Raw genomic sequence first — 27,526 nt, 5'->3', positions numbered from 1 at the left:
GCGCTTTCATGTGGCAAGGATTCTCAGCTTGCGATCTGCGACGGATGCAATATATTGTTGAGTCAGTTGTGATATTCCATCAGGTCCGCGTATATATGTATCGCTATCAGCGATCGCAAAGGGGTCGCTTAACACTGTATGACTTCGCTCCGAATTCCTGATGCAATAATCGCTATCGGTGATCTCAATGGTCCACTTGACACACTGTAACGGCCGCTTCCAAAGTGTCGATGCGATAATTGCTATCGGCGATCACAAGTCGCGCAGTGTCAAGACTCATGGTTAACATAGACCCCTCATAGCGATGCGATGTGCCGGACCCGATAGGATCCCAAATCTCCCATGCATATATTTTCAAGTCCGCTTTCTGCCTCCAATAGTGTTAAAGCATGCATACATGGGTTTTACAGGCCTGATAACGTAACTGGATATATCTATATGAGTTCTACCCCCGATGGCTCCCGATGGCTCCCGATAACTCTGTATGCTATTAAATGCATCCATTTCTCCTTTGATGGCTCCCAATAGTTGTTAAATGCATGCGTATAAGCTCTCTGATCGTTCTGTTTTTGTGTTTCCTTCGTTTGCTCTGTGTGTTCCTCTTCATTGGCATATATATCTGACATATACATATATATGGCTCCTCTGGTGGTGCTTCGTGCTCTGTTAGCTCCTCTGGTAGCTCTGTCTGCTCCTCTCGTCTCCATCTGCTCCTTTGGTGGCTCTGTCTGCTCCTGTTTGCTCCTCTTCTTTGGCATATATATATGTGTGTGTGTGTGTGTGGCTACTCCTGTAGGTTCTTCGTGGGCATGTATTACATGCAACGCTCCTCCGATATGGCTCCTCTTGCTCTGATATCCTATGATATGCTTTGATTTGCCTCCTTAGGTAACTCCTCTTTGATTATGGCTTGGCTATCCTGATGGCCTTGCTCCTGTCTCTTCATGAATCTGCTCTACATCCCCTTGGCTTCATGTCATCCTCTAGTATCTAGAATATTGCCATATTGACATCAATGACAACCTAGGTCAATAGGGAGAAGATTACCAGCAACAAATTTTTCAAGAAGAGCCCAAAGTTGAAGATGTAAGCAGTGTCTGTGGCTTCCTTCTGCAGAAAGATTCGTGCCTAGAAACCGTTCAAGAAAGGGAATTGACTTTAAAATTTTCTCACTAGTTCTATGATCTAGTAGCTAACTATATGGCATCTTTCTTTGGCCAACAACGGGTCTCAATTATGGAGTACACATTAAATGTTTTACCTAAAAATTTCAAATGGTGCATGCCTATCTTAATTGATAACATTCTGGAGAATAATGGCATATGGTCCACTACTCAGATGTTGAGCTAGTATCATTGGAAGATTGAATTCACTTGGGTGAATTGAGCCTTGGTCATAAGTAGGAGTTGTACATCAATAAGCTCACTATGTGAGTGTTTGATTTCCAGTTTTTAGAAGTTGTAGTTCTACATTTCAAGTATTATGAGGAGAGGAGTCCCAGCAAATAATGTTGCACAAAAATTTGCTGGTTTTATAGGTTCAATATATTTTTGACTCCATGCTCAATGGTGAAGGTTACTAGTCTACAAGTTCTTAGCACCTTGCCAGTAAGGCATTGTCCCAATTTGGAGCCAATGTTGTCACCTGTTACACCCATCTTATATTTGTGTCAACTAGTCCTATTTTTCATCCATGGTGTAGAGAAGTACAGGCGTATTCTTGGTGGACTAAAGGGAAAGCCAAAAAGAAGAGCTGAAAATTGGAGGCCAAAATCATAGGGAGAACCTAAATTGTAGAGCCAAAATTTAGAAGGGAGTCGAAATCCAAGAGGAAGTGCCAAAATTGGGAGGCCTAAATGCAAAGAGGAAATGCTACAATTTGGAGGCCGAAATGAGAAAGGAAGTCGAGCATAGGGACTCGATATCGGAACATTGGAGTAAAAGGCATATTAGGATATCAGAGGTTGAAACAAAGGGGGTACATTGTTTCATTTAAAAGGGACCCGACTGACATGTCAGAGCAGGCGGTTCAAAGGGTAGCGATATCGAAACATCAAAAGGCTAGGCCTTGGATTAGAGTGATATCGGAACCTCGGAGGTTCGTAACTCCTTAAAAATTGAAATTTGTTGAAAAGCTCCAAGGTTTTCAAGAATAGAAATACAAAGGAAATCACTAAAAAGCCAAGGAACCGAAGGCCTATTTCTCTCTCCTCTGAAGAGACACTTGGAAATAGATAATTGGCTTTGAGAAGCTAATGAGGAAGATGATGTTAGTCTGACATGGTTGTTCGGTGGACACGTGGCAATTAGTTTCAATGTTTTCGAGGGCCTAAGGGGGTTGTTGGCTACTAGGGGCCTAACCCAGGTTCAACAGTGAGTTTAGCCAAGAAAATCCCGGTACTACCAGCCGTTTCGACAACAGTCTGCAGAGCGCCGACTGAGGTCTCACCCGAGGTAGTATGGGAGGGTGTTGGAACCAGGTTTCCACACCCTAGGGATGTCTGGACGTGGGAGATCAGTGCCGATCAAGGTTTCGCGCTTACTAGATTACGCATACCGAAAGCTTCTGGTGCTCTGCGCACAGCTTTAGTCACAACACGATCAACGTTAAGTACCCGAGCCTTTCTTAATTAGGGTTCTTTGGTTAATTATTAAGGAGATTCACAATCATAGACATACATATAAGTGCGCGCATATACTTAAACATGTAATATCAACACATAACATTCAATTACCTATATGAGATCCAAATGCATAAGATATCAAACCAACTGATCTTTTATTATTACTGCCTTCAAAAATTGACTCAATACAGAATCAACTTCTTCCTGCGCACTCAGCTGCAGGGGTCCGTGCACCCAGCTACAGACTCTACTAGGCCTTTGCGCACTCAACTATAGAGCCTCTACCCTCTACTATGACCCAATACCTTCAGATCTATTTCTATCCTCTAATCAGACCCTCACATCCTCCTTCACCATTCTAACCAAAAACTGACTCTTACACTTAGAGCCTCACTCTAATTAGAGGATAGAAATAGATCTGAAGGTATTGGGTCATAGTAGACAACGCTACTCCAGGTATTGGGTCATAGCGTTGTGATGCCTTGCGGACTCCAGCCGCTAGTTGGTGAATATTTTCTATTGTGGGGAGTTCCATCGGCATAACGAACTTGGATATATTGTTGCAGGCCTCTTCCACGGCCTATTCTAATCCTCGGTTTTGTGCAACTAGGTCGTCGCGCTGCAGGTTGAACTGTTCAATATTATGCTTCTGTTCACTCAAGACTTGGAGGGTGCGGCCCTTCCTAGCACAGAGCTCTATGATTACCCCATCCTAGAGCTGGTATAGGGTATCTCTGGAAAGGGAAGCCAAATTCAACCCCCAACCCTTCATTTGAGCGGTTGTGTCCCTATCGCCCTCAGCCGTTGTTACAACTATGCTGCCTGGTAACACAACAGCGTTCGCTGCGCGGGCATGCAAGATCTACTCAGCTTCGGAAGTTCCTGGTAAGATATACGGTGTCATCGTTCCTGGGGGTCGCACCTGTAATGCCTGCAACTATGCTCTAAGCTCCCACAAAATAGTTGTCTGCTTTGTCATTAGTGCCTCCAAAGCATCTGTTGTCTTTGAGACCTTTGTCTTTTTGTGCGGGGCTAACTCCTCCTGAGCACACGGCCTCTTGAGTTGCGTTGATGTCGGCGTCGGGTCCGTGCGTTCCTCTGGCTGATCCCCCCCTATATGTCCTGCTCCGTGGACATTTGCTGGCCTTCCTCGGCCTCACTGGCGGCGTGGTTGTAGTTTCCACCATCTGTGCTGCCGCTACTGCCTCAGCCGCCTTCAGCTACGCAGCCACCTCCTGTTTGTGGCGCCTTTTTTCAACTAGCTGTGTGAGGCGTAGCTTGGCGTACTTTTTTCGTTGTTGCTCGACGATTTCTTCCATTGCGGCCAAGTTTGGGGCACGCCACTCCGGAGGCCACGACTCCATCACCATAAAGATCACATCGTCCGTTGCAATAAATGGGAGCTTTACCCTTTTGCACGCGGGATCCTTGCATGTCCGGATATACAAGTTATGCATATTTGCCTTGAATTCTGTCGTGCTTTGTAAGCTATTATACACGGTAGGGGACAAACACGGCCTACAGTCGATCCAGGTTTGTATGCTCACCTCCACGAACACCCATAACACCTTTATCTCGCAAACCCTTGTCGCATCCTTCGTAACCCATATCAAGGTGTACCTCACGGTTTCAGGCAGGCTATTTTCAACTGTGGGAAAATGGTTGTCCTTAGGTAGCTCTCCTGCAACCAATAAGATGGATAAGAGCAACCACACATAGTGGAAGGTATTACCCTGCTACTGGGCCTCCTTGCAGTTTGTCAAAAACTCATTACAGAGGAATTGTGCCCAGTTGAACTGGACCCCCTCTGCGCATTGCTCTGCCAATGCAATTACAGATGCCGACACCTCGTCTGCGCGACATTTCCTCATCAGCTTGCCAGCTAGTAGCTGGGTGGCGATGTGCACCCCTTGGTCCTTGATGCTTGCAATGGTGTACCCTCACTTCCTCTTCTCCAGCTTGTATTTAGTCTTGATTGCTTCTGCGAGGTCCAAGTTGCTCCTCTTCCCTGCTATAGCTGCGGGGTTGTTTCCTTTGAGGGGAAGCTGAGATATTCGGTGAATGAGGTCGGCCGTGATGGGTATCGGCTCCTCCAGCCAGAGATTCCCATCATGTACTAAGCACAGTAGCTTCCGGATGACAAAAATTGTGATGGGTCCGCGGTGGTAGTGGGGTATCCATTACAGATTTAGTAGCCCCGCCCTTTCTACACTGCGTAGCCATTTCTACTTTAGTAATTATTTTGTGGTCAATTGCGGAAACTTCTTGCTATCTCCGAGGTCCCAATCTTCGAAATTCATATTCGGTACCTATCCCAACGGTGGACCGTCAAACCTTATATCATCAGGAAGGAGCAGGGTCTGGAGTGCACTCTTCGTGGACTCTAGGTCCTTCGGTATCTTGGTTTTCCCCTTCCACAGGGGGATATAGGGGGGCCGAAGGCACTTGGGAGACATTCTCCACCTCATCGTCCTGCGCTTCGATTTGGGCGATCAGAGCCTGCAAAGCTTCCTCCTCCTCCTCTACCTCAAGGGAGACGGTTTTTCCCTTCTCTGCCATTGATAGTTTACCAAACCATGGGTTCCGTGGTGATACCTGAACTGGTCCCATTGCTTGCTGGTATTTCTTTGGTCGCAGCGTGCGTGGGGACTTTGGAACCTCTGGTGCAGTTTCCGCCTCTCCAGGCTCCTCCTGGACGATACGAGGCTCTGTGGTAGCTTCTGCGAATCGCACTCTTGTTCTTGCAGGCGTCATCATGTTTGCAGTTGAAGGTGGTAAGAATACGCAGCGCTCAGTGCTCTGTACGTCCTTAATTCTCAAACAACCAAGTGTTTTCCTATGGCTAGCCCTGGTAGTTTTATAACATCTTTGGGATTTGAATTCAATCCTTTCCCCCACTTCTGAGTCATTAATGCCCTCTTGGCAGAATATCGTCCCAAATCTCATTCTTAATTCATGCCTTAATTGCCCGCCGCCCACTCCTTTTTGCCTTAAATTGGACCTCTTGTCATGAACAGTGACACCAACGATCACTTCCCTGCCGACCTGCGCAACGACGCAACCTTCTACACGCGGCCGCTACCCATGTGGCATACTAACCCTGCGTGTAACCTCCTTCTCACACAGCTCTGTGACAGACTTGTTTATAGTCCCGCACTATCTTTCAACTGCTTGGAGCTTTGAGACTGTGCTTTCTATAGATAGTCAGGTGGTTACACCACCTGTGCGTGGCTTCCTTGCACCTTCTAGCCCAGTCCGCGGGCAACCCTCGATTACCCTTACGGCAGACACCACATCGCGTTTTTCATTATATGGTGCTCTCCCTCGTATCCTTTGCCTAGTAAGAAGCTTCCACAACCATGGTAGCCAAGCTGCCAATTATTCTAATGTAGTAATATGGCTACCTGGCTGTGTGAGTCTAGTTTCTCATTTGCTGATTCCTTCATCCTGGTCCCTATGAATCGTTCCAATTATGCCCATCATCTATAGGGTCGTCTTCGCTCTCAGATTCATGTACATGGCCCTAGAGGCCCATCGACCCGCTAGTATGCGTTGGTCCCAATTAGTCCATCTAGCCTGGTGAACCTTGTTCAGGATCCTGCATACCCTCTTGAATGCGTCTATGTGGAACTTGTGTGGTGTGCGTCGCTTTGCCTGCTACTACAGCTGGTTCTGAGTGTCGCTCCATAGCCTGGAGGGTGTAGACAACATAACCCACGTTTGTACCCATCGACCCTGGTGCGCGCGCAGACTCCTCTGTCTTGGTTGCCCGATTATTGTTCGACAACGAAGGCTTCCGACCTGTAATCGGATCTGCCTTTTATCTTCGTGCCAGTTTACCATGATCTTTGGATGCATACTCCCTCTGCTTGTAGGTGTCACGCACAGTTCCTTTTCCATCGTCACATACTGCTGCTGTTCCGGTACTGCGCTTTCAAAGTTGTCTAAGAATTCCCCTACCACTGTCACTTCATCGTGTGTTGACAGTTCCCTTGCTTCTGTTGTTACGCGACGGAATGATCTAATCATCATGTTGCAATTTAGCGTCGTCACTTTGTGCAACCGATTCTTCCAGTGTTCTATTTCATCGTCTGAATTCGAAGTGCAGTAGTTGTCATTCTCCCACAAGATTCTTCCATCCGTAGTCGGGTTCACCTGATCCTGGTCTTGCGTGGTTATTTGGTAAATGCAATCCAGCTCATTGTCACTGTGATCATCACGCACGGGTTCAGTGTAGCGCGCCCCCTCTGATGGGTCTAACAGGACTACTACGCGTAGTAATTTTTTCTTGAATATCATCTTCCTGTTCTTCAGATTGATGACTCCATTCATATCAGTTGCCTAATATATTCCCAACAATGCCGGTAAGGATTGCTGTCATCGACAATCTCTATTACTTCAAAGTCCGTTTGTGTGCTCGAGCCTTCAATATCGACTGTTACTCCTTGCAACCTTCCCATAGGCACAATCTTCTGTTGGTTCTCCATTCGTAATTGGATAGGGGACCACTGCAACGTGGGCCTGCCCATGCATTCCCACGTTTTCTTAGGTAACACATTCACGTTCCACCCCAAGTCCAGGATAACCTGATCCATTTCGTATTCACCAATATGCGCTGTCAATCTCATCTCCCTTCCAGTGCACAATGTATGCTTTCCCACCTTCCGGACTATGCGCGGATCTCCTGATCTTGCGCACCGAGTGATCAATTCTTTTAGTACTTTAACGGCCTTATTGTTATGCAATACTTCATGTAGGTCTCCAGAAAGGTAGTAAGCATGGAAGGATCGATTTTCGGCTCTGTTTGGTCCTTACTACCTGAAGTGGAGGCTTCCGTGAAGCTCTTCTTAGCTTCCATAAACGTCTACTTTGCGCGTTCCAAGTCCAACTCAGGTTCCTTTGTAGGAGCCTTGTGAACCCATGTATCCTCCTTAGGCTATTTCCCCTTATCTTCCCCTGTGGTCGCGCCACTTCTGAGCATCATGTTCACGTTGGGGTCTTCTTTGCGGTGTTTAGGTCTCATCATTTGGATATTCTAAGTCAAAGGGGACTAGAGTACCCCTTTCTCATGCATCTGTGTGATCAACGTAGGACAATCCACTGGCTCATGATCAAACTGAGCACAGTATGAACAAGACATCCTCGTTGGGTTAGTACAATCCTGGGCGTAGTGCCTTGATCCTCCACAATTGTAACAAATCAACTGTCTGTGGCCCCTTCCTAGTCCCATTCCTCCTCGTCCTCAACCTCACCCTTGAAATCTAGCGCATGCCATTCCCACAGCCGGGCTAAAGTTTCACGTTTTTGTCTGCATCCTATAGGCTGGGGTTTGTTCCATCATGAGTTCATAGCTGCAATAGGTGCACTCATCATGACCTACCAACCTACAAAAGTTACAAAACAACTGTTGGGGAGTCTGTGTATACTTCTGTAGCAAGTGACAATTGTCTGTTGTGTGTTTCCCTCCTATCTGACATGTCGCACACCATAAAGTTGGTGTCGCACTTGGCCCTACCTGTGCTTTTGGTCTCAACGGCATTGGCCCCCCTCCTGCCAAGTAGTTCGCAAATACTGGACAGTGATCCTTGTCGTGACCCTAGCCTTTACATTTTGTACACCATACTTCTTCGCGCGCCTCTGACTGTGGTGCCCTATCTTGCTTAAAACTCTGCATTTCCAAACATAGATTCTTTAGTTGCGCATGGATTTGTTGAACTCCCAACCCAGGATCTTTTATTGGGGTTTCATGCAACCTCATCGCCATTTCCAGTGCTTCAGCCTGGGTTGAAAGCTTATGCTGTGACAGTGCCATCCTCAGGTGTGGTGTCAGAGATGCCACAAATCATGCGTTGTGTTGCGTGTCTGTGAGTGTCATATTAGCCTCGCAGATCGTACTCTTTAGTCGTTGATCCAGATCTCAGGGGGTCTCGCCCGAGAGCATCGCGATCTCTTTGAACCCAATGATTGACTACATCTCAGACTTCAAACGGCTAAATTATTTGTTCAACGCATTTTGGATCTCTGTTATTCCTGCATTTGGGTGATCATTAGAGTGCTTGATATACCAAGTCAGTGCAAGATCCTGCAATGCACTCACCAATGTAACCTTCTTAATGTTATCATCCATGACCCATTGCACTTCGCACACTACTCTTACCACGAAGCAGAACTGGTCTAGGTCCTCATTTCCTACTCCTCTAAATACGAGTAGCTTGATCACATTTGCCATGCTGAACGGTGGGATTGATGAATGTGGAGTGGGAGGGGATGGCAGTGAGGGTGATGAAGTAGGTGGTGGCATGGGTGGAGGTGTTAACTGCGGGATGTGCTGATTTATCAACCTGACCGCACTTCTCGGAGAGAACTGAGCGAGCTCCTCCTCACTTTCTTGCAATGGTGAAATTAGGGGACTATTTTATAATCCCTCGCTACCCTTGTAGATCTTTCCACTCTGCGTTGTCCCAAACCTTAATGTATTCGCATCACCCTTTTCTAACATAACATCATCTTAATCTAGGTATTTAAAGATTTGACGTACCTACCTCACGGTCCTTTGAGAAAACGTCGTTCAGCCTCACTGTAGCTCACGGTTGTGTCTATCGCGAACTCAGTGATGAATCCCCCTCTTACCCAGTTGAGCGAGTGGTCCACTGCGTGCACGATCTTGTCTTCTGATGCCTCTAATCTGCGCACCAACTCCGGGGTCCACACTATTGGTTGGTCAAGCTTATACCTCCCTTGACTATCGACTAGTCTTGCAATCCAATCATACAGTTCTGACGAAAAGGATGTGAAGAAAATCTCGTGGATTTCCGTATATATGCAGCGATCCAGCCACCTTTTCGCATATAGCTGCAGAGTTCTGTTTTCCCGAGTCGCAAACTCATGAATCTTCTAAGCCAACCACTCTTCAATTTCCTTCTTTGTTGGGTTCTAGTGGTTCGACATCAGACATCCCTTAGGCAGATCCCGGTCTCGACAATGGAGCCATTTGTTGGCTACTAGGGGTCTGACCCAGGTTCAACAGTGAGTTTAGCTAAGAAAATCTCGGTACTACCGACCCTTTCAGAAAAATTCCGTGGAGCGTGGACTGAGGTCTTACCTGAGGTAGTATGGGAGGGTGTTGGAACCAGGCTTCCGCACCCTACGGATGTCTGGATGTGGGAGATCAATGCTCGATCCAGCCTTCGCGCTTAATAGATTACACGTATCGAAAGCTTCTGGTGCTCTGCGCATAGCTTTAGCCCCAACGCGATCAACGTTAAATACCCAAGTCTTTCTTAATTAGGTTTCTTTGTTTAATGATTAAGGAGATTAACAATCATAGACATACATATAAGTGCGCGCAGATACTTAAACATGTAATATCAACACATAACATTCAATTACCGATCTGACAGCAAAATGCATAAGATATAAAACCAACTGATCTTTTATTATTATTGTCTTCAAAACTTGTCTCAATACAGACTCGACTTATTCCTGCGCACTCAGCTGCAGGGGTCCACGCACCCAGCTGCGGACTCTACTAGGCCTCTGCGCACTCAGCTGCAGAGCCTCTGCTCTCTACTATGACCCAAGACCTTCAGATCTATTTCTATCCTCTAATGAGACCTTCACATCCTCTTTCACCATTCTAACCAAAAACTGACTCTTACACTTAGAGCCTCGCTCTATTTATACAACCCCATGGTCCGTGGACCATGGGTAGGCAGACACACTTTACATTCACTTACATTATTTTAGGGCGGACAACACTAGACTCACGTGCTCCGTGCCCGCATTTTGCGGGGCCTTTTTATTACATTGACCAAAGCTTCAGGCTTCAAGACCCAAAAGCCCCGAGGTTGTTGAGAATAGGAATACAAAGGAAATCACTGAAAAGCCAAGGAACCGAGGGCCCGTTTCTCTCTCCTTCGAAGAGACACATGGCATCAGATAATTGGCTTCAAGAAGCTAAAGAGGAAGATGATGTCAGTGTGACGTGGTCGTTCGGTGGACACGTGGCAATTATTTTCAGTGTTTTCGAGGGCCCAACGAGGTAAATTTGGGTGAAACATGTCACCACTAGGGAGGCATCACGTCGAGATGATGATGTCAGTGTGACATCATTTCAGAGGTCGGAATTTTGGACGAAATATATTTTGTAACCCTTGTTTAAATTGTTTTTATAAAATGTTTTGATTCGATGGAGGGGCTCCAATGTTAAGTGACACTTGGTCATGAGGATTCAGAAGACCAAGGGCATAGAGAGGGCGGAGCACCTAAGCACTATGAAGAATATCAGAGGTCAGTGTTTTCAGAACCCCTTTGAAATTTTATTTTAGAAAAGGTTCTGATGAGAAGGGCTTCCGATGTAGATTGGCACATTGTTGAGAGATCCAAAGAGCCTAGAACAAAGAGAAGATTTAGCACCTAAGTGATATGAACCATAATTGGATGTGAATATCAAAACTCTTGTATAATTTCTTTTTGAAAAAGTTTCGATGAGAGGGGCTTCTGATGTGTTGTTGGCATTTGGTTTCGAGAGCCCAAAGAACCAAGGGCATGACCCAAGGTCGAATACCAAATTTCTATGGAACTCGTTGAGAGAGGGAGACATCATAACTTTGTTTTAATTTCATTTTCGAATAACTTCTGATGACAAGAGCTTCGATGTGTTGATGACTCATGGTTGTGGGAGACTTAAAGGAACTAATGACACAAGAGAATTTAAAGGAGATAGGCCCATGACAAGAGATCAAAGGATTTAGAACCCAAGCGTTGAGCTTACGGTCACAACACCCAATACTATAAGGGAGAAAATATAAGGGGGCTAAGCAAAAATGAGCTAGGGATATCAAAAATTTATGATTTCATATCATTTATTTTAAATAGAGTTATGATGGACGAAGGCTCTAATACTGCAACTCCTAAGTGCTATACCGGTGGTCATATGTGGTAGTTACATGGTGTATGAGAAATAAGGAGCTAAGCACAAAGGGGGCTAAAGGCATCGAAACTTTGGGTTTTCGTAACGTCATTTTAAATAATGTTACGATGCGCTTCAGCTCTAAAATTTCACTATGGAAATGTTAAGAGATGTATTGGGTTCTGATAGTGTATCACATAGGTAATAAAGGGGTGTATGGGTTGGTAGCTATGTCACAGGGCATTGTCAACACCACCACACCTGATCACGACCAAATCAAAGAGGGGAAATTCAATAGTTAGAGAAAGAAAGCGACAGACGAATTGGTCGATAGTTGTGGAGGAATATCATAACAAAAGTGTGGCTAGATCATCAACCCACCACTAGTCCAAACAGTGGAGCCTAAGTCTACTTAACAAAATCAGAGGAATCAACATGGAGATATTTTTCTGTGTTGATCATGACACCTCTTGTTTCTCATATTTTGTTATTTTTTTTCATTTTTAAGAAAATAGTTGATTCCATTATGTAATCATTAGGAAAATTATAACATCTTCATGCTTAGATAGGTGGTATTTCAAACAATTTTATCATTTTGAAGATATTTTATAACTATTGTTTGGGCTCTCTCCCTATAAAGAGGGAGGAAAAACTCGTTATAAGGGTTCGAGATTTTATGGTTTCGGAGGTACTAGATTTTTCGGCTCCAGGGGTTCTATTTTCTTGTCCATGTGGCTGTAATTGTGTTGCATATTTCTCAAGTTTGGGCCATGTAACATGCATTTTCATTCTCAAAGATTAATGAATAAGTTACGGTGATTCCAAGAATTTGGGATATGCAGTATCTGTTCTTCCTTTGTGTTTCACTTCATGTGTTTTTCTTTTTCAGAAATTATGTAATTGTAGTTGTTAGATTCACTCTTAAATCCCATATTTACTTATGTTATGTTGTAGCATACAATACTTGTGAAATTACAGATTTACCTATGTTATGTGATAACAGACAGTACTTGTGAAATCACAAATTTACTAATGTTATGTGATAGCAGATGTTACCCGTGACATTGCAAATTTACCTATGTTGTGTGATAGTAGATAGTACTTGTGATGCATTAAGATGAAAGCCTTAAAATCCGCTCCATAATTTCTGCACTTCATTCATTTTATCTTTTCATGATTAGACTCGGATTTGTTGCATTGGATTTTGTGTTTGTCAAACCCTCTATATTAAGTTCCTTCCTTATTTCTCTCCTTCCCATCTTACTGCAACGACAAAATTTAAGTTGTGTTATGTATGTGTCATCCAACAGACCTAAAAATTATTCTTGGGAATGATACCTTGTTCATGTGTATACTGAATCTGCCTCGAGAAAGGAATTAAACCAACATATTGATGAAAACTTGACTAAACTGAGAAGGGGGGGGGGGGGGTAGTCAATTTAGTATATTCATGGACATTGAAATTATTTTCCTTAATCTCATTAGCTGAGGCATTGCATGAGCAACTTAATAAATAATGACCAACATATTGAATATGTGAACAACAAGTAATAAGCTAATCAAAACATCACATCAACACATGATAGCAACACATATTGACACAAAACATATGTGGAAACGCATAAAGGGATAAAACAATGATTTTATTATTGTTGTGATGCAAAGGCAAGCTCCTACTCCTTATTACATTTGATTTTTCATAGGCTCCATCCCACATGAGGCTGCTACCTCAATTTTCTGCAAGCTGCAACATGCAAGGAAGCTCCAATTCCCATATGTTTTCTATAGGCTACAACCCAGAGAAGGCTCCTACCTCAACCAACTCCAACTGGATATTTATCAAGAGACAACTTTAAAGGAGACTACTTTCCCTTGATGCAAACAAGAAATAATAATGTGTTGGTTTACCTGCTCATAAATTCTACACATCTCCATCTTCATTTCTGCATCTTCTTCCCTTCAAATCTGCTTCGCATCAACTTCATAAGTGACAGGTAACTAATTCATAATAGCTTAATCAACTCCCTCTCATTCTCCCATTCTCTAACATCTTCATGCCTTCCAAAATCACATCTTTTATAAAGATAGTTTGTTGGTTTTTTGTATCCCACATAGGAATATGAAGTGAATAGGCTTGACTCTTTTCCTTCCACTCATTCGTTTCCAATCTTGAATATTAGAACACAAAAATAAATAATCCATCCAATATTAATTCCAGACACATGTAATGATTAAATGCATCAACCTAATGTCAACATCAAATAACACTATTTTTCATTAATGCATCGCAACAATCTTTGTAACATCTACGCCTTTGCATCACAATAGTTCAACTCGATCAACAATTTTACATCATAATAAATTCTTTAATATAGCAATCTCTGCGACATTATCAAAACATTTGAATGTATAACAACTCCTCCTCATTCTTCTGCTCCTCTGCTTTCTTTTTTTTGCTTGTTTCTCCTTGCATTATTGCTCTTCCTTTCCTTTTTTCTCCTTGCATTCCTTTAATGCTCCTTTGCCATCAATGACAATATTGCCAACAATATCCCCCTTTAGCATTGATGGAAACTTTTTCCTCCCCCTTTCATTATGCGAAGTGTCTTCCTTCCTCTGATTACATCCCCCTTTGAAATCAAAGGCAAGGGGGTTACAGATGCCTTGTAGCCTGTAAAAGAGTTCGTAGTGTAGTTTTCATCATTGCATTAATGCTCTATAACCTGCAATGTCTTGTTTTGCATAAACATTGTTGACACTATCATTGAATGAATTCCATTCCAGATGGCTTATTAGGGCTCCTCCATATTGAATGAATGCTGCTCCATATGCTCCAAATATTCTTTAGAAATTTTTAACATTGTAAGAGCTCTACAAAATATTTTGTGATAACACTCAAGGTTGCAAGAATACTTTCGAGAGAAAACTTTGTATGGAAAACATGGCATGCATGAGAAATACATTATATTGAGAAATTTCCTCATGCAAAAGAGAAAAGAATATATGAATAGGGCAATAATTGGCAATTGCATTACATCTCTTGATGGACAAACCATTGTTATCAACTTGCATTCTTCTAAGCCATGTCTTAATGTTTTTGAACTCCTCTTAAGTACCATAATAATTGAGGATCATGTTTATGGTTACTGCATCAACTAGATAGCCACAACTCTCCAAATAAGAAGTGCATCACATATTGTTGTGAGAGAATATAAACACATAGACTATTAGGTATAAATGCATCTGAAGGTAGGCTTGATTATAACTAATACAAACTGCATATGACTGTTGATAACATTTATTCTTATTGTAGGCATAATAGATGAACTTTTGTGACTTGAGAATGTGAAATATCAGAGAGTGGTACTCCTTGAGATAACTGTGCCAATAGAAGATGAGACAAATGTCCTAGCATTGACTTCTAATGGACAACTACAAATTAGGATATGATCTTGCACAAGCTTGCATGCATTATTAATTCATTTTCTGTCATCATCTAGGGGACAATTGATGCCAACAACTTAAGGTTGTAAATGATTCTCCTCTTCATAGTTATGAACAATGGATCTAAATTTTTCTTGTGGAACTCTTCTTACAAATATAAGTTTTGTGGAGCTCCCTCACTCTTTGTGTTAGGTTACAAATATCTTCTCTTGTAGTATAACAACATTTGTTGCATTCATTGTCAACATCTAAAGAAGATGTTTTAATGGCTGGAAGGGGCATCATGAATATAGTGTTCAGTGCTTGGATAGACCTTTTCCCATGGCTGGATTTTGTTGTAGCTACCAACAAAAGTATGGCCAACAAGCATTAACCCCAGTGAGCATTGTATTAAAGCCAACAAACATAAGGACAACAAACAAGTATTCTAGCATTCTCATTGAAAGTACCATTCATTGTATTAAGGGTTCTTGACACAACATTCCATAGCATTCCTAATAGCACAGTAACATTTCATATACCAATTATTGACAAAATTCCATATTAAAGCAGCATATCGAAGCACTACAAACAATGCGATGCAAATAATGCTTCATAAAACCATAAAATACACTCTCCATATCTCCATAATATGCTCTCCATAACTTTAAATATAACTCATTCTCCGTATTCTTTATTAATAACACTTTCCAATGCCCTCAATGATATGGATTTTCAGTTTGCTCAATTTATATTACATGCTCAAGTTATTATAATGCTGCATACTATAATAGTAATAGTGCATTATAACAATTAATATCATTCCATGTTTGCAATGAATGTTGGGATATAAGAACACATTATAATAATAATATAACTCATTCTCCGTATTCTTTATTAATAACACTTTCCAATGCCCTCAATGATATGGATTTTCAGTTTGCTCAATTTATATTATATGCTCAATTTATTATAATGCTGCATACTATAATAATAATAGTGCATTATAATAATTAATATCATTCCATGTTTGCAATGAAAGTTGGGATATAAGAACACATTATAATAATAATATGTCTGCATATTAATTCAATGTTGGTAATTAAAAATGTTGTTGGCAATAAAATGTTGCCGCTGCTCCAGAAATGAATTAACCCGCTCCATACTTTGTTTTAACCCTGCTTCAAGAATGGATTAACACTGCTCCAAGTTTGTATTAACACTATTCCAAAGTTTGTATTAATGTTTCTCCAATGCATAGGCAACAAATACCAATGCAATCTGTCCCATAATCTATTCTCAATCAGATAAAAACACTATGCACCAACATATTCATCAAGATAATATTCACCAAAGCTATTTACTATGATAATATTTACCAACGTATTCACCAACACTATTCACAAAGATGCTATTCACCAATGCTATTTACGAAGATAATATTCACTTGCAATTGATTAATTCCAATAATAATTTATATGTAAAATAAGATCTCATTCACCATGGAAAAAAAACATTAAATATACCCACATGTAAATTCCACTTATCATTAAATCAACCCATGATTTATGGAGACAACTCATGGTGGTTTTTATAACCATTTATATTCCAAACCAAACCAATCAAGACAGGAGTTCAAAGAACTATGTACTCCTTCAAACCATTCACAATTTTCTTAACTCCAATCAATTACAGATCCATTCAATATATCATAAATGGTTCAATAAATAGCCTCTTTTATATATATATATATATATATATATATATATCTTGAAACAATAATCGTTGAAGCATATAAGTTGAAATGATATTTCTTGGAGCAATATAGGTTGAAGATTATAAGTTGAAGCACAAATCTGGAGTAATATATGTTGGAGAAGTAAGGGTTGGGGTAGTTTTTTGGCTGCAAATAATAGGTTTTTCTGGCTGCAAAATTTGCATTTGTCTTTTGCTGCAAAAATAAAGTTGAAGAAAATAATACCATTTTTCTCTTGGGGAGGCTACAAATAATATACTGTGAGTTGCTTTCAAATAAGAAGTTCGATTGAGCAAGTGATAGGTTTTCTAGCTGCAAATAATAGGTTTTTCTGGCTGCAAAATTTGCATTTGTCTTTTGCTGCAAAAATAAAGTTGGAGCAAATAATACCATTTTTCTCTTGGTGGAGGCTACAAATAATATACCGTGGGCTGCTTTCAAATAAGAAGTTCGATCTTTGAATCTTTCCACATGACCACATCAATTTTGACAGAGAAACATGGTTGAATTGAATGGGCTCTATGAATATCCACTTTGTAAGAATAAATAAAAACAACATATAAACCACATTGTATATGAACCAAGACATGCATAAATTATATCCAACTCTTGTCTATATTCGATAAAGAGACCATCCATATCCTAAGTTTACCCATATACTGCGTTTTTCACACTACGTTATTTTCACACTGAGTTCTTCATTATTTTCCCACCGCATTAAACCACCCATTAAGCCAACGCAATTATTTCAAGGCTCGTATTCGCCACATTAATATTTCCTTCACCACATTAATATTTCAACGCATTAATATTTCCTTCAAATGTATTAACGTTGTCACCACATTAATATTTCCTTCACCACATTAATATTTTCTTCAACACAATTATTTCAAAGCATTAATATTTCCTTCAAATGTATTAACATTGTCACCATTTACTGAGGCCGTGGAACAAGCCATTAACATTGTCAATATTACCTGATGTTTTGGAGGAGTACGTTATTCAGGCAATGGAAAATGGACGCTATTGCAAATGTTGAACGCAATAAGTTGAGCGAGTTATAGGAAAGTAGAGTGGTAGCTAGGGTTGAGAACCCTAATTTGACTCTTTGATATAGATCGATCTTATAATTGAGATAGTTGGAAAGGATTTGGAAAGATTGATGGAGAGCGATGTAAGAGTTGAGTTTAGCAGCTTTTCTGGTTCTATCATTGTGGTAAAAAAACCAAAAGGAATTCTGGTTTTATCATTGTGGTAAACAAATCAAAAGGATTTGTGATTGTTTGACCATAATACTCCAATAATGAATGCAACAACAATATTATTTTTTAGTAATAATAATGATTTAAGCAACAATGGAATATGTGGAATATGTGAACACTGCAAATAAGTATTCCAATGTACATTATTATTCCATTATGTAAGGAGATTTCATGATATCTCAGAGAATTGTGACTTTGCTCCATAATAAAGTTGCATTAATGATAACGATAATTATAATAATAATGCTTCCAAACATTAACTCCATACACACTCCAACCTCATAAGCTGCATCAAAATACTGACCAATAGTACAATTATAGCTCTCCTTCTGTTACAGGTATGATTGAAACTGATGGTATTCCTTATTTAGCCATATTCTTCAATCAACATCTAAAACGTTCTCATAACGCATAGGTCAACATAGCTCTGTCGACATGGATTATTTGGTTTGTAATGGTGCAATAATATCATTCCTGTCAATCTTAAGTCTGGGATGCATTGGTATTTTGGTTTGATTCCCTGGCATATGTTTTTAATTCTGACAACACATTTTTTTTTCAAAACGCATCCATGTGAGAGTTGAGATGATTAATCTAATTTTTCAAATAATGAAATTCGGCCATAAAATCTTGGTCAAATTCATTGAGTCTTTATTGTATTTCATCTCCCTTTGGGATTGTCTTGTTTTCCCGTATGCAAAGGAAACATCAAATTAACTCTTTGTTGTGATAAGTGTTCAGTCCAATGATTACCTGCACTACTTTGGCCTTTCTCCGTTATTGATAGAGGATGTTCTACTAAATCATTCTCAAACAATGATACAATAGGTTATGTCCCAACAATATCATAGTAGAATCACAAACTTTATCTCCATTGTATACATATCATTGTATACATATTATTTTGTTATTTATTTATTTATTTAATAACATTGTCCCATCTCAATTCAACTCCTTCCCATTATTAAAGAGGGAGGGTCTTGTATGGGAATCTCCTTTATACATCCATTCTTCCTGATCTTTGGTTCTCGTTGACTCACAATTGTTTCATTATAATCAGATCCATGAGAATGTCTTGGTCTGTGTTTGAGATTGATGCCCTCAAGATGGATCTGAATATTTTAAGTTTTTAGGCTTTTGTCTTGTTTCTACATTTTTATTTGCAGTATTTGACTTGTATTCAATTATTCAATTGTTGAGATGAATTAATGTTGGAGATGTCCCATTTTTTCCTTGCAGAAGCCTTCTTGAAAAAAATTAAATTATTGCTATCTTTCAACTTTTCTTGGGATTGCTTCACATATCCCTTACTATTTCAGGTTCTCAAAGAGGTGACACATTTCCTCTTATAACTTGCTTCTCTCCAATACAATGATGAATTTCTGGATGGAATAAAATCAACTCTTGATCCAAAATCTCCTCAAGCACAACACCTACCTTTTTTGTCTGTTGCAACAAACACTTTGTTTGACATAGTTATTTCCAAATAATTGTGATGATTTTATTTGCAATTAGGAGAGGTGTTCCTTCAACTTCATCATGTTTTACAGATTCATTATGAGTACAACCCTCTTTTGGCTTACAAAAATCTTCAACACTATTAAAATTGTGATGGAGCTACTATATAAAAAAAATTATATCCTCTAATTTAAGCACATACTATAAAATCATTTTTCTCTAAATCCTTTTGAGATATTTCTAAATTGGTAGAGGATGCATCATTGATTTCAAATTCTTTCCAAGGCATTTTCTTTTTCTTTTCCTGCAAGTTGGGTATAGTATAGTGGAAATGCCATCCACTAAATCGTCCTTTATTATCCAATATTTTATTCAATATATTTTCCTCAGTATAGATGTATTTCACACCTACATATTCAAAGCTTTGTTGTTAATAATGGAGTTGCTCTCTCCCTCAAGTGCTACTGATCTAACACTAACAAATCTTCTTTTCTTTCTTGAGTAACTCCCCCTAAGACCAAGCTAGGTCACTGGTTTCTCTTTATTCTTTCTCTTCCACACGTTAGTAGGTTGTATTCTTGTGTCTACATTTTCTTTTGTCTCACTATTTGGATTTCTTGTAGTGTCCATCTTTTGTCTAGAGTTCTTTAAGGTATAGTGCAGCTTGCAGTCTTTGGCTTTGTGTCCAGAATTTCTACATAGATAGCACCTTATATGGCCAAGAAAAGGAACAAATGATGTGTGTTTTCTTGAGTCATTTATATTTTTCTTTACATACTTTTTGCATTCAACCACTTTATGTCCAAATTCATGACACATATAACAATAACCATAGAAAGAGTTTATGTACCTAGTTGTTGGTGTTCTCCTTTGTTTGCTTGTTGGATAGTACCTTCTTGTTTGTTGCATGTTTTATTGAATAATATTGATCTTCTTGTTCTTAAAATATGCTTCCACATTTCCATGTTCATGGAAAGAAAAGCATGTGATGTTTTTCCTAGGAGCAAAGAATCTACTTTGAGATCTTTCAAACTTGTTTAACTCATTCATTGGTTTTTGATATCGCTACATGTTTTTGTTTTCCTTGCAAAGCGTGTTGTTGTTAGATTATTCTCCTGTAGGTTCTTTTAGAGCCACTTCATTATCATATTTAATGGTTTCCTTTGTTGAGTTTATCATGGAGGCAAGATCCTCTTCTAGCTGCTTACACAACCTATTCTTTTCTTCTAACTTACTTCTAGCTGAATCAATCTCAGCTTCTAATATTTTACACTGTAGGTCTCTCTCCTTGAATTTACTTCTCATCACCTCTTCTAGTCTCCTTGTTTGTTCAAGTTTTGTTTTTAGACTAACAATTTCCTCCTTGTACTCATTCTCTTTCTCATCACATATATGCACCAGTTTCTTCAAATCTTTGTTTTCATTCTTCAATATTTCTATACTAGCCAATGATAAGTCAAGCCTAGCTTTATTTTCATGAGGGTTAGGTACATTCACAAAGGCATAGGTTTCATCTAACTGAACACTTTCCTTTTGAATTTTTTTTTTCTCCTTCCTCTTTCTCTTTTCTTTCTCTGCACTGCTACTGCTAGCCTCTCCATGCATGAGGTGCAATCTATCCCAGATTTATTTTGCAGAAGTTAAATCTATGATTGTATCAAGATCCTTATTATGAAGATTGTTATACATGACACATTTTTCTTTAACATTATATTGTTGATCTTGAAAAGAGGGAGAATCCTTGTAGTAGCCATCACATACTAGTTTCCATACAGGACCGTAAGATATCAATTTATATTTTACCTTATCTCTCCATTCATGAAAGTTTGTTGCACTCAACACAGGTACACTTTGATAGTCCATGAATCAACCAGATCTACCTTCAAGTTGTTAGGCTTATATAGAAGGAACTGACTCTGATACCAATTGATGAAAACTTGACTAAATTGAGGGGTGGGGGTGAATCAATTTAGTATATTCATGGACATTAAAATTATTTTCCTTAATCTCATTAACTGAAACATTGCATGAGAAACTTAACAAATAATGGCCAACATATTGAATATGTGAACAAGAAGTAATAAGCTAATCAAAACATCACATCAACACATGATAACAACACATATTGATACCAGATATATGTGGAAACCAATAAAGGGAGAGAACCACTATTTTATTATTGTTGTGATGCAAAGGCAAGATCCTACTCCTTATTACATCTAATTTTCTATACGCTCCAATCTACAGGAGGTTGCTACCTCAATTTTCTACAAGCCGCAACACGTAAGGAAGTTCCAACTCCCATATGTTTTTTGTAGGCTACAACCCACAGGAGGCTCCTACCTCAACCAACTCCAACTGGATATTTATCAAGCCACAACTTGAAATGAGACTACCATCCCCTCATGCAAACACGAAATAACAATGTGTTGGTTTACCTGTTCATAAGTTCTGCATATCTCCATCGTCATTTCTGCATCTTCTTCCATTCAAATCTCCTTCACATTAGCTTCATAAGTGCCAGGTAACTAATCCATAATATCTCAATCAACTCCCTCTCATTCACCCATTCTCTAACCTCTCCATGCCTTCCAAAATGACATCTTTTATAAAGATAGTTTGTTGGTTGTTTGTATCCCACATAGAAATATGAACTGAATAGGCTTGACCCTTTGCCTTCCACTCATTCGTTTCCAATCTTGAATATTAGAACAAAAAAATAAATAATACATCCAATATTAATTGCAACTACATGTAATCATATTAAATGCATCAACCTAATGTCAAAATCAAATAACGATATTTATCATTAATGCATCACAACAATCTTTGCAACATCTATGCCTTTACCTTGGAGTCTTGCCTTTGCGTCACAACATTTCAACTCGATCAAAAATTTTACATCACAATAAATTCTTCAATATGGCAATTTCAGCGACATTATCAAAACATTTCAATGTATCAAAACTTCTCCTCCTTCTACTCCTTTTATTTCTTTTGCTGCTTGTTGCTCCTTGCATTGTTGCTACTCCTTGCATTATTTCCCCTTCTTGCCTTTATACTCCTTGCATTGTTGTTTCTCCTTGCATTATTGTTTCTCCTTGCCTTGTTGTTGCTCCTTGCCATTAATGAAAATATTGGCAACACATATAAAATCATTTTACATTCATCTCTTGAGTTGCACCAGATTATCTTCAAGAGAGACTAAGATGTCCTAGGCACTGACCTCTCTCAACCCAGGGGTTGTCTCTAGGAGAGAGAACACCACTTCTCTCTCTGGCTCATTTCTTTCTCTTATCCATACTATCTCTCCACATCTTTCTCGATCCATACCTTGTCTCGAGATTTTCTACATATCTGGAATTCTCTTGGCCCACTTGATCTCTAGTCAACTATCATCATTCTCTTATGTCACAACAATTGCGACCTTTCACAACGCATGCACACACTCTTTCAAATAGCTTCTCCATAACCTCCAAAAACGTGTTTGCCCAAAACCCTTCTCAACCATATCGAACTAGAGTTGACTTCCTTAGTTGCCTTCTCTAATCTAAACCAGACATGATAATCTCTACACATCGTACCATGCTCTCTTTACAATGGAACGCATACTTGTGTTGCCTCTAGCCCCATCATTCCACTAATACTATATGCTTCTTAACGCAAACCAATCTCTGGCTCCGGGCCTCTACCTGCTTAGCCAACTTCGCCATGTATACATACTCCTATGATGATTCCACCATGACCACTACCAACATTTGTCTACAAGTCTTAAAAACCCAAATTAACCTGTAGATATTCAAAAAAGTGTCAGTGCAAGCTTTTGTTTTGCCACCACGACCACAACATCCTCTAGATATTTTTCCCTACCTGCAAAGTGGCTTCAACTCTGCTACTCCAGCCCTAGTTCTTCTTTCATACAAAATCAATATGCTCATGAACCTCATTTAACTAACAAATCCACTTTAATTATCATCACAATGTGGGGACATTGTTTCCCATGGAATCAAACATGAACACACCCCTTTGTACAGTACCGAAATTTCTAATCGGAATGTTGTCCAACAAATAAGAACAATGCTTCCGATCAACTCCATTGTCTTTTTGTTGTCATCTAGAAAACTTGGTAAACCACGATGTGGGCCTTAGGCGCCAACCCTTTGGAAATTCCACCATATCTGTCGGCATTTGTAGAGGTAGTGTGCATGTTCTGGATGTCTGAATCATGTGTTAACAACTTTCAACTGGATTTTCTCCACAGAAAAATCCACACTATTCTTTGTGCGGTTGCACTGGATGTTTGAATCATGTGTTCACAACTTTCACTGGATTTTCTCCATAGAAAAATCCACACTATTCTCTATGGAGTGGCACTCCCCACACAAGTTGACCACCAAACAACTTTGTCTTCACAAAGTCTTTGTGATTTGTCCTCAAAAACCCACTTCTTTGTGCACAATGCGCTCAACCAATGCATTCATTCTGGTTTAGAGATATTGATAATGGGGCATGGGCAACTCTATCTCCATATGGATCTGTGCTTGAACCCATTTTGATAGACTCCTACCATGGAAAATTTTAGGGGCTAATATTCACAGGTGGGCTAATTTCCATGATTTCTCCAAAAAAAAGATTCGCCAATTTCCATTTTTTATAAAAATGATTCACCCAAATTCTAAAATATATAATTATTTTACCTTTAAAATCACCAAAATTGTATAGAGAGTATATATAAACTCATTATAAATTTGAATACCTTTACAAATACATCAATAAACATTTTATAGTTTGCATATTAGGGACTAGTGAGATTCGCCAAATTTTTAAACTTCAAGATAATTTTCCATCCTTAAAATTTTCCCTAACTCCTACCCATGCAACCTCTTGGTGATGTCGTGTAGGCATCCCATTCATGTTCACACTACCTAGAACATCATCTTATCTGCCAAAACGACTCGCATTCTGAATCATCTGCACCAACGATTTGCTCTAACTCTACCATTCCTTTCAGATGAGGACAATCCCTCTCCGCATTGCATCTTGACTCAACATTGATAGTTGTTGGAAAAACATTATTCCAACCACCATCCGTATTGATTATGTTAGGTAAGAAGCCTTCTCGAGAGTTCAGGAGATGGTATCAAGTCTTTTGGAGACTTCAGATAATGTCTTGAAAAAGCCACAGACAACCAAAATCGAGAAACTTCATCAACATGTATAAATGTCGTTCGAAGGTAATGTAAAGTTCAAGGTGTGCATTGTGTTTAGTTCTGCGTTCTCTGATATGTTATTAGATCTCAGGTGAGCTATGAGGAGAACAAGCTTAGGTGAGTTGTTGTGAGGCCTCTAAAGGTGAGCTAGGGGTGTGCGAGCTCAGAGAGTTGTGAGCTCTGTGGTTGTGAAGGGAAAGTGGAGTCTGCTCAACGTTATGTTGCAAAGTTACTCAGTGTGCTTGTTGAAGATAGCATCTACTATTCGTGGAACTGTAGAAACCTATAGAGGATTGATAGAAGAGCATCGAGGAGCACCAAGGGTTGTGGATTCCATTTGAGTAGTGCTGTTTTTAGCAACTCTGAGAGCCCAAGATTGATTTGTGTGGGACTATGCAATCTAGTGTGATCGACTTATGTGCGCGGAGAGGATTCTTCAAGCCACACCAAGTTGTGTGAAAGAGGAATATCACTACTATGTGAAGGTTGTAATTGTGAAAGTGGATCAATCTCAACATGTGCAGTGTGCCTGGAGGAGAAACCAACGTTAATACTACTAGACAGTTATTTTTTAATTGTTGCAAGCTCAAGTGGATATTAGAAGTGCAAGCTCAAGAATTGGTTGGAATGGAGTTTTAGAAGTTGTTGAAACTATAGACTAGCTATTGGAGGATTGTCGGAGGATATTCAAAAGCACCGCGCCTTGAACCTTTTGAAAAATCAATGAATGAAATATTTATTCTGTGAAGAAGGAGCCTGTAGTTGAGCCTCCAGCCACAAATTAATTCGATTAAGGTAAAAATATTGATTTTACTCAGGTGAAAAACTTCTTTGTCATATAAAATCCTTTAACTGAATGGAAAAAAGTGTGAATGCGAGAAAGGATATAAGGTTTTTAAATATACATTTTTAAGTGGTGAAGGGAGTATATTAAAAAAAGAAAAAACAAAGGAGGAGATTTTGTGCATTGAGGGAGATCGGTTGCATTTCCGTTATAGCTCCGTCGAGAGTTGTGTTGAAGTATGTGTTTAATGAAAAATTTGAAAGGAGTCTTGTGTTGACTGTTGTGTGGTGTACTAAGAGCCGACTTGGAGATCAAGCCAGAGAGCTGACCATGGGAGTTGATCTACTGAGCGTGGAGCTGCAACCTGTGACTGGTGAATGTGTAACAAAGTGCCAATCTTTTGAAAGGCGTCTTCATTTTGGGTTTGAGTAGTGTGTTCATGTGAAGTGAATTCTGTGTGTGGAGCTAATATTGACACAGTGCTCACGGTGTTATTTCAAGAGAGATGTTGCCTATCTATGTGTAAAGAGCCTAGTTTGTGTATTGGCTGAGGAAGATTGCAGCCCGTGAACGTGTATTAGGAAGCCTAGAAATGAGTGGAATAATGTTTGATAGCGATATTTTTGATGATGTTTTTTCAAAGAGTCCATTTAAAAGTATTTTGGGGTTGGGTAATTTTTTTATTCAGGCAATATTTTTTAGTCAAAATAATTATTCGATAAACATAATGATTTTATTGATGACCATGAATATCAGGAGCTGTAGTCTATTCCACATGTTCCTACAATCACTGAGAGCAGAAATTGCTTCTCCCCGAACACAATTGTTATAAATTTGAATGGATTTTCTTCTAAGATGGCTGCAACAGTGGAGGATACGACAATGGATGTTGTTCAGAGGTCGCTCATGTTCGAAGATGACTGCATTTTGGTCGCTCCTCATGGAAAGTGGGGAAGCATGATTTGGATTACCTTTTTTTCATTGTTCGGGATGTTTCCTTGCATCCCAATCCCGAAGAGGTTGTTCAGTACGTAAGAAAAGAGCAGTTGAAGGAGCTCATAAGGACAACAAGAAAGGTGAAGATGAAACTACACCAACAAATGAACAAGAATGCACCCTTTAGAAAGAAGGCAAAAATGAAAGATGTGTTATCAAGTAGTGTGTTGTAGAAAATCCAGATTGTGTTGTTAGATTAGATGAGACTTAGACCAATATGCATGTCAATTAAGAGTTTGTTTGTGCCTTCTGCATTGTTCTATAATGTATTTTGTGTGTTGTTGGAAAAACATTAATTCCAACCACTGTCTGCATTGATTTTGTTAGGTAGGAACTCTTCTCAAGGGTTCAGGAAATGGTCTCGAGTCTTTTGGAGACTTCAGGTAGCGTCCTGAAGAAGCCACCGACAACCAGAATCGAGATTCACCATTTATTATGCAGCCGATCACACTACTTCAAGACTTTTCCATGGCACTAATGGGTTCACTTATTTCCTTGTAAGATATTCCCATCGCTCCTTTTGATGAGAAAATAGATCCGAGAATCACATCACCATCATACGTAACATATTTCACATTATATGGATCAACCCTTATGCATCACCATAACACATTTTCATCTTTCACACATCAAGCCCTGAGATATTAAGCCTCATTGTCACAATTAGGGTTGGAATCTGGATTCCTCTTTACCCATCAAACAAATTTTTTAAAAGTTTTCGATCTTTATACTTCTCGTATATTTAAAATTTTTCCCTTCAAGAATTAAGTTTTGATAATAAATAAATATTTCATTAAAATTTTGAATAAAAAATTACCTTTCAATAATACAATTATATTAAAAAATTTCATATATTTATCATAAAGAAAAATGTCCATAGCACACAAATGACTTATTGAACCCTAAATCTTATTATTTATTTACAATTAATAATGATAATATATGTTATCTTCTAAAATATACATTTTATATCAAAATTTCCGAATAAACAAATTCACAATCAAATTAAGATTAAAATTAACTCTTAAAGATTACAAGTGCATATGCCCATAACACACAAATGACTTATTGAACCCTAAATCTTATTATTTCTTTATAATTAA

Source organism: Pinus tabuliformis, chromosome 1_1 (genome assembly GCF_031772625.1).
Source record: "Pinus tabuliformis cultivar Carrire ecotype Pingquan chromosome 1_1, CPIR1, whole genome shotgun sequence".
Lineage (NCBI taxonomy): Eukaryota > Viridiplantae > Streptophyta > Pinopsida > Pinales > Pinaceae > Pinus > Pinus tabuliformis.
This window is presented reverse-complemented; position numbering follows the sequence as displayed.